This window comes from Pempheris klunzingeri, chromosome 5 (genome assembly GCF_042242105.1).
Source record: "Pempheris klunzingeri isolate RE-2024b chromosome 5, fPemKlu1.hap1, whole genome shotgun sequence".
Lineage (NCBI taxonomy): Eukaryota > Metazoa > Chordata > Actinopteri > Acropomatiformes > Pempheridae > Pempheris > Pempheris klunzingeri.
The window spans coordinates 26799487-26807895 of record NC_092016.1 but is presented as its reverse complement, the minus strand read 5'-3'; the positions used below and the strand labels follow the sequence as shown (position 1 = coordinate 26807895).

At 42.1% G+C, this 8409-nt stretch overlaps 1 pseudogene; it reads left to right on the top strand.

The window, feature by feature from the left end:
* Positions 1-125: 125 nt before the first annotated feature.
* On the top strand, positions 126-3392 carry LOC139201946 (piggyBac transposable element-derived protein 4-like; annotated as a pseudogene).
* The last annotated feature ends 5017 nt before the right edge of the window (positions 3393-8409 follow it).

The following is an 8409-nucleotide window of genomic DNA, read 5'->3' as shown; positions in this document are numbered from 1 at the left end:
CTTCAGAAGAAGAAGAAATCCCTGAAGCTGAAAGAGAGACTTTCCTTTCAAAAAACGGCAAAATAACATGGTCCTCGGCAGCATATGACAAACACGGCAGGGTGGCAGAACAAAATGTCATAAGGATGACCCCAGGACCCACAAGGTATGCCGTTTCTCATGCCCATGACATTGTCTCTACATTCTACCTGTTCATCACACCAGCAATAGAAAAAATAATCCTGGAGATGACAAATCTGGAGGGTTTTCACAAATATGGAGACAGCTGGAAAAGGATGGATGAGACTGACCTGCATGCCTACTTAGGGCTGCTAATCTTAGCAGGTGTATACAGGTCCCGAGGTGAGGCTGCAGCTAGTCTATGGGATGCAGAGAGTGGAAGGCCAATTTTCCGAGCCACAATGCCACTCAAACTCTTTCACACCTACTCAAGACTGCTACGATTTGATAATCGGGAGTCAAGACCAGCAAGACGTGTGACAGACAAACTTGCAGCCATAAGAGAGGTCTGGGACAAGTGGGTGGAGCGGCTGCCCTACCTCTACAACCCAGGGCCTGATGTAACAGTGGATGAGCAACTGGTTCCATTTAGTGGTAATTTATTTTCATATTTGTAATAAAAGTGATTTTCACTATTGATTTCTATGACTGTTTTCTGTGACACTGATACTAATCACTGATGCTAATCTCTTCTGTCCAAAGGTCGTTGTCCTTTCCGGCAGTATATGCCCAGCAAGCCAGCAAAATATGGGATCAAATCATGGGTGGCTTGCGATGCCAAATCAAGCTACGCTTGGAAGATGCAAGTCTACACCGGGAAGCCGACCAGTGGAGGCCCAGAGAAGAACCAGGGGATGCGAGTTGTGCTTGATGTGACAGAGGGACTGAGGGGTCACAATGTGACATGTGACAATTTCTTCACCTCTTATGAACTTGGACAGCAGCTCCTGAAGAGGAAGATCACCATGGTTGGCACAGTTCGAAAGAACAAGCCTGAGCTCCCACCTGCACTGCTTGCATCAAAAGAGAGAGAGGTCTTCTCATCAAAGTTTGCCTTCACACCCACCACCACTCTAGTTTCCTACCTCCCAAAGAAAAACAAGAATGTAGTACTTCTGAGCACACTGCACACAGACGCTGACATTAGCGATCGTGAGGACAGGAAGCCACCCATCATCCTAGACTACAACTGCAACAAAGGAGGTGTGGACAACCTAGATAAGGTGATTGGAACATACAGCTGCAGAAGGATGACTGCCCGCTGGCCCCTGGTCATCTTCCACAACATCATTGATGTTTCCTCCTACAATGCCTTTGTGATTTGGAGAGAGATCAACCCGACCTGGATGCCTCGTAAGCAGAACAAGAGGAGGGTGTTCCTGGAGCAGCTAGGAAAGGCACTTGTAACTCCACTCATTGAAAGAAGGAAGCATGTCCCCCGCACAGAAGCCTCTGCAGCAGTTGTGAAAGCTATTCAGAGTGCCAGAACTCCTGATCAACCTGAGGATCCAGCTGCCACAGCCGCTGCCCCAGCTGCGGCAAGTAAAAGGAAGAGATGTCAGTTCTGCCTGCCAAAGAAGGACTGTAAAACACATACTGTGTGCTGCAGGTGTAAGAAATATATCTGCAAAGGCTGTGCACTTGCATACTGCCCTACATGTGCTAATTAGTTGAATGAGTTATGTTGTTTGGTTCACATGTTCACATTTTTGTATTGTATATTTTCTTACATCGTTCACTGGCAAAAAAAATAAAAATAATAAAAATGCATTCAAAACTCCTTTTTGCACATTTCTATTCTTTCTTAAGCTATAGAAATACTATTCAAATATTGCTTACCACCTATACAGGAAACAATAATAGCAACGAGTGGTGTCTTGAATAAATGCAGTCTTTCTGCCAGGTGAAGAGGGAAAACTCAGGTATTCACACAATTTGTGGTGAATGGTGGTGAATGAAGTTGTTTCTTCAAGCAAAATAAGATTTGGTGTTTTAAATTCAATTAAGCTGCTTATATTGGGGGTTTAACGAAGATGGGTCATTTTGACCCGGAGGACACGGGGTGTATACAGAATATGAGGACAACAGGAGGGTTAAGGAAGTCCTGCCCTTAACTGACACATCTCTTCTGGATATGATCGTCCAGTCTTTACTAACTTTAAATGACTATAGTCATTTAAAATAGCGGTAATTACACCTCTCCTACAAACGATCTTCTTATGGCATCAGACAGAGGACTTCTCTCTGTCCTGGTCTTGTTAGAGCTGAGTGCTGCGTTTTATACCATTGACCATGACATCCTGTTACAGAGACTGGAACACTTCATTGGCATAAAAGGAACCACATTAAGCTGGTTTATGTCCTATTTATTGGATCGATTTCAGTTTGTACATGTTAACAATGAGTCCTCTGTCCAGTTCCACAAGGTTCAGTGCTTGGACCAATATTATTTACCTTATATGTGCTTCCTCTGGGTAATATTATCAGGAAACACTCCACTGTTGTGCAGATGATACCCAATTATACTTATCAATGGAGCCAGATGATCCAATCAGTTGACTAAACTCCAAGTCTGCCTTAAGGACATAAAGTCCTGGATGAGCAGCAACTTTCTGCTGCTAAACTCAGACAAAAGTGAAGTTATTCTGCTTGGCCCTAAACATCTTAGAGACACATTTTCTAACAACATATATACTCTGGATGGCATTACTCTGGCCTCTAGCTCCACTGTGAGGAATCTGGCAGTTATCTTTGATCAGGATTTGTCCTTTAACTCCCACATAAACCACATTTCCAGGACTGCCTTTTTCCATCTACATAATATTGCTAAAATCGGGCCCATCTTGTCTATGAATGATGCAGAAAAATTAGTCCACACATTTGTCACTTCTAGGTTGGACTATTGTAACTCATTATTATCAGACTGCCCCAATAAGTCGTTAAAGACTCTCCAGCTGGTCCAGAACACTGCTGCTCGTGTTCTGACGAGAACTAAAAGAAGAGACCATGTTTCTCCTGTACTGGCTTCTCTTCATTGGCAGAATAGAATAGGCAGAATAGAGTTTAAAATCCTTCTCCTCACCTACAAGGTTCTTAATGTTCAGGTTCCATCATATCTTAAAGAACTCATAGTACCGTACTACCCCACTAGAGCACTGTGCTCCCAGACTGCAGGCCTACTGGTGGTTCCTAAAGTCCTCTAAAGTAGTGATGGAGCCAGAGCTTTCAGCTATCAGGCTCCTCTCCTGTGGAACCTCCTTCCAGTTTGGGTTCGGGGGGCAGACACCCTCTCTACATTTAAGAATTGGCTTCAAATCTTCTTTTTTGACAAAGCTTATAGTTATATAGGGCTGGCTCAGGCCTCGGTCCAGCCCCTAGTTATGCTGCTATAGGCTCAGACTGCCGAGGGACTCCCATGATGCACTGGGCTCCTCTCCCACCGACACTTTTTACTGATATTAGTCGTGTTATTATTATTCATATATTAACTATTGTCATGTTTTTCACTGTTACCATATTGCTCATTATTAGTCACATTCCTATTGTCAGGAATATAGTTGTTATTATTTTGGTTGTTGTTTGTTGTGCATGTACATATATGACTTATATAACTGTTTCACTGTGGTTAAAAAGATTTTAGGGATATGAATTGTTATACTCTCAACAAGGAGTTGGAGCACATCCTTGTTGCTGAAACGCACAAGATCAGTAACAACAAATGTAAACCAGACTGTGAGCAGGATTTTCCTCAGCATGCACAGCACAGCTCACTGCAGTGCAATTTCCCCAATGCCATGCATCTGTTAGATTAAAGTAGATTAGATGATAGATATTATCATTGCACAGACTACAAAGACTGCAAATTGCAGTGTAGAAAGCAAAGTAAACATTGAGAGCTTTAGAAGAAAAACAAAAACTCAGCTTTTCTCATTCAGCCTTGGTGCCTGCACCTCTGATAAATGCTGCCCTCACATGTGTGTGCACACGAGAGCACGTACAGATAAGACGGGATATTATGTCAAGTGATGCATCACCTAGGTGTGATAAAAGTATTTTTTATTAACTTACTTAAAATAAAAATTATCTTAGTCATTTCTCTGAATGATCTGACAGATAGAGATCCTAGCACTGCATTCTAGAGCTTTATTCATTAAAAACACGCTATGGTTTGTTTTCCTGTCCCTGCAGTGAAAACAGTCTGAAGACACAAGGTCAATTGGAGAGGCAAACCTAGAGGTGCAGAAAACGTTATACTTCTGGACGATCACTGAGGAATACAGGATTTTCTGATTCCAGTGTTCCAGACTGCTCTATAAATATGGTGCACAGCCGTGTCAAAATAGTTACTGAATTTGAACGTACATAAAGATTAGGATTAAATCATCCTTAAAGTCCTACAGCAGACAGACACATGTCCCAAGTCTCTGCTACTTTTAACCTGTTTCCATTTGGACGCCTGCTATGCCAAACATTAAATCTCATTCAATCTCCCATAAAATGGTTAGTGAGAGATTCTACAAACTGGACCTACGATCATATAGTACAGAAGATACTGCTTGTCTGGCTCAGGGGTCTGGTCAATAAAAGGCTACCAAAGGCATGCTGGTATAGCAGTTCAGGTAGGAAGACAATTTAGATTCAACAAAACTCTGGATATGGAGAAATTTAATCGGAGGGTCGATGGTTTGATCCCCATCTATGAGTCAGCATGTCGAAGTGTCCTTGGGCAAGACGCTGAATCCCAATTTACAGATTAATTGTGTGAATGTGTGTGAAAGGATAGTCTCCTCTAACTTAGATTCCTCCTGAATGAATGATGTGTGAATGGGTGAATGAGGATGTGATGTAAAAGCGCTTTGATTGGTCGAAATGACTAGAAAAGCGCTATACAAGTACAGACCATTCACCATAACCTCCTAAGAATGCTGTCGGTCCACTCATTTGTTGTCTTCAGGTAAAGTCCCTCTCAAACCCCCAGCTGAACCAACCAAGCCTTTCCTTTGTAGAGCATAGGTTTCAAAAATACATTTCTCAGAGTGGAGAAAGAATTCTCATTTAGGCACTAAATGTTAAGGCATGTTTAATCGCATTCTGTACTCTGTGGTCTGTGATCAGATGTGTGTGTGGTACTTTGAGAAGATGTGCTGTATAGTCCAATCCTCCTCAGCTGGCGATGATTGTTCCTGTAAGCTGAAAAACTGTTTTTCAACTTCGCACTGTCTCAATCTTAGGCGATCATGGCAGCTCCATAACATTTGGATGCTGTGCAATAAGTGCATCACCCAAATATGAGTTTCCCTTGCTGGTTTTGGCTTTGGTTTTGGAAGTGTTCAGGGCCAGTTTCCCCACACCATTCTGTTAATCTTTGAACTTCATCCCTCTAGGCTGTTTCGTCACCTCCTGAGATGAGTCCAACCACAGCCATATCGTCTGCAAACTTGATGATGGTGTTGGTAGGGTGGATAGGGGCGCAGTCATAGGTGTAGAGGGCATAGAGAAGGCGGCTCAGCACGCACCCCTGTGGAATGCCAGTGTTGAGTGTCAAGGTGGAGGAGGTGTGTTCGCCTAACCTAACTGCCTGAGGGCGGTTGGTCAGGAACTCCTTTTTCCAGTCACAGATAGATGGCAAGAGATTCAGTCCAACAGTGTCGGGCACTGGAAGGAGCAGATTTGATTATTAGTGGAAGAATTATGTGATTATTGATAGGATTTAACACTTATCAGTATACTTATCAATATCAGTAAAATTATTAATCAAATTAATAATATCGGGGCACCACCCTGGTAGACCTGGAGACCAATAACCAAACTGTGAATTCAGTCTCAAAAGAAATTCACTATCTTACATATATAAAAGTGATCAGGAAGGCTTGAATCCAAGCACTGACTATCACAACCAGCTATTACCACAACACAAATGCACAATAATCACAAACAACTACTCTTTAAATGCATAATAGAGTTTAACACAGCACAATGATTGGTAATCAATAATACTTCATTCAATAAACATCTACTATTCAAGCAATCTAAAAGCAGCTATTGGTACAAATGATCAGTTACTCAAAAACAATATACAAGCATCTAACGTGTGTGTATGTGTGTGTGTGTGTGTGTGTGTGAGAGGGGGAGGCGAGGAAGAGGCAGCAGGATGGTGACGTAATCACACAAGTGAATACGTCACTCGAAGATGGCGGACGAGCCCGTGAGAGTTGAACCGAGGGAACAAGAGTACATTCATTCAAGGTGGAGCGATGCGGTGTGCAGGGCAGTAGTGATGGCATCCTCTGTAGACCTATTGGATGTGTAGGCAAACTGGTGTGAGTTGAAGGTGGCTGGGAGGCTTGCTTTGATATGCTGCTGGACCAGTCTTTTGAAGCACTTCATGATGGCTAGGGTTAGTGCAACTAGCCATTGAGACTGATGGTCACCGGTCACTGATGGCTGGTTGGAAGCTGATTGGTTTAGTAATGTCAAAATGTTCATATTATGATTTATTTGTGGACTTATTTGTTCACTAACATTCTTTCATTATTATCAGTTCTCAGTTGCAATTTGGATAGGTGTAGGCAACACAACTCTAGGTTTGGTTTAGGAAAAGATGATTAAAGGTGATAAAATAAAATATCAAATACAATTAAAAATGACATTAAACACATAATATCATCTTTCCAATATACACTGGGGTGTAAATAGTCACATTGGCTATTTACACTTAGGAGCAAATATTGTTGTTGGCTACTGACACTCAAGTGCAAACAGCATCTGCCTATAAACAAACAGATGTTTTTCTTTTTATACAGTCAGTGCAGTTTCCAAGCTCTGTGTTTTTTTTTAAATAGTACACCAGGACCTACTGTATATTAAACCAGTTCCACATTAAAGCCAGTGATGCACCCTGGCTGCTGCTGTTGGTTTTAGATGCATGTAGTTTGTGGGCTCACCCTGATGTGTTTGGCTTTTCAGCAGGCCGCAGTGCCTCAGAGCAGAGCCACAGAGGGCCCAGGGGACAGATGGAGGCCCAGGACACACAGGAAACTCATGTTTTGCTGCTCTTTTAAAAGGAAATGGACTTCTATTAAAAAACATTGTGGGCTTGTGTTTTTTGTGGTTTCTGTGCCTCTCTCTCTGTGTGTGAGGTTTATAAAGATAGTGAACTAATGTCTAACACTTTTAAGCAGATTACAAGAAGTTCTTAAACATTTGTAGTTTTTGGGTTATTTCTAATGTCGAATGTTACCATTTCAAATGAATACTCATTTTTGAATACCCTACTCTTGGGAAGCAGCTTACAGTTCAGTTAACTTTATGTAATGTAAGATATATCTTTAGTAGTCTGTATCAACATTTACCTCAAACAAAAATCAAAATATCACATGAGATGGTTGATAAGCTCTACATCTCATTAACTATTTTTAGTCTCAGTGTCATAGCCATGACTAACTAACCCTGAAAATCTATCGACCATCTTGTTTGAATGAGACTTTGTATTTATTGTAACATAAAATACTGCATCACACTCGAGAATCACACCCAAAACAAGCATGTTCACTTTCAAATCATGTTTAGGGAAACAAATATTGCTATGTTTTAGGTTTAAGTTTGGTTAGAGTGTCTAGACAGCTAGATTACACTACAGGTCTGCTATTACAGTGCAAACCTGTAGTGCTACTACAGTGCATCTTAGGTGCATAGTTTAGGGCTGGATCAGGCCTTGGACCAGCCCCTAGTTATGCTACTATAGGCTTAGACTGCCAGGGGACTCCCCATGATGCACTGGGCTCCTCTCTCCTCCTCTTCCTCGGCTGCTGACACTTTTTACTGATATTAGTTAGTTATTATTATTCATATATCAACTACGGTCATGTTTTTCACTGTTACCATATTGCTCATTATTAGTCATCTTCCTATTGTCAGTACTATAGTTGCTGTTAGAATTTTGGTTGCAGTTTGTTTGTGAATTCCTGAATGGTTGGGTCTCTCTCTTCATTCTATATAATAGATAATAATAATAATATTCTATATAAATAAAGATTGACTGATTGATTGATTGATTGATAGTCATCGGGGGGGAGCAATGGTTGTCCGACTCACCAATAATTCCCCGGTTAAGGGTGAGCCAGTCCTTTTTCCGGGCGGACAGGGCATGAGGAGATGAAGTGGTCCCTCTTTCCACAATACAGGCAGGCATTGGTGGCGCGATGATGCTCTTTCTCCTGAGCAGTTAGCTGGGCCCTCCCAATCTGCATGGGTCCTGGCGTCGCTCACGAAGGCGGTTGTCCAACCGGATGGCCATATTTATCAGCTGGTCAAGGCTGGAGACGTTGTCTCGGGTGGCGAACTCATTCTTTAATGCCTCCTGGAGACCCCTGTAGAATGCCCCCTGGAGTGCAATGTCGTTCCAACCCC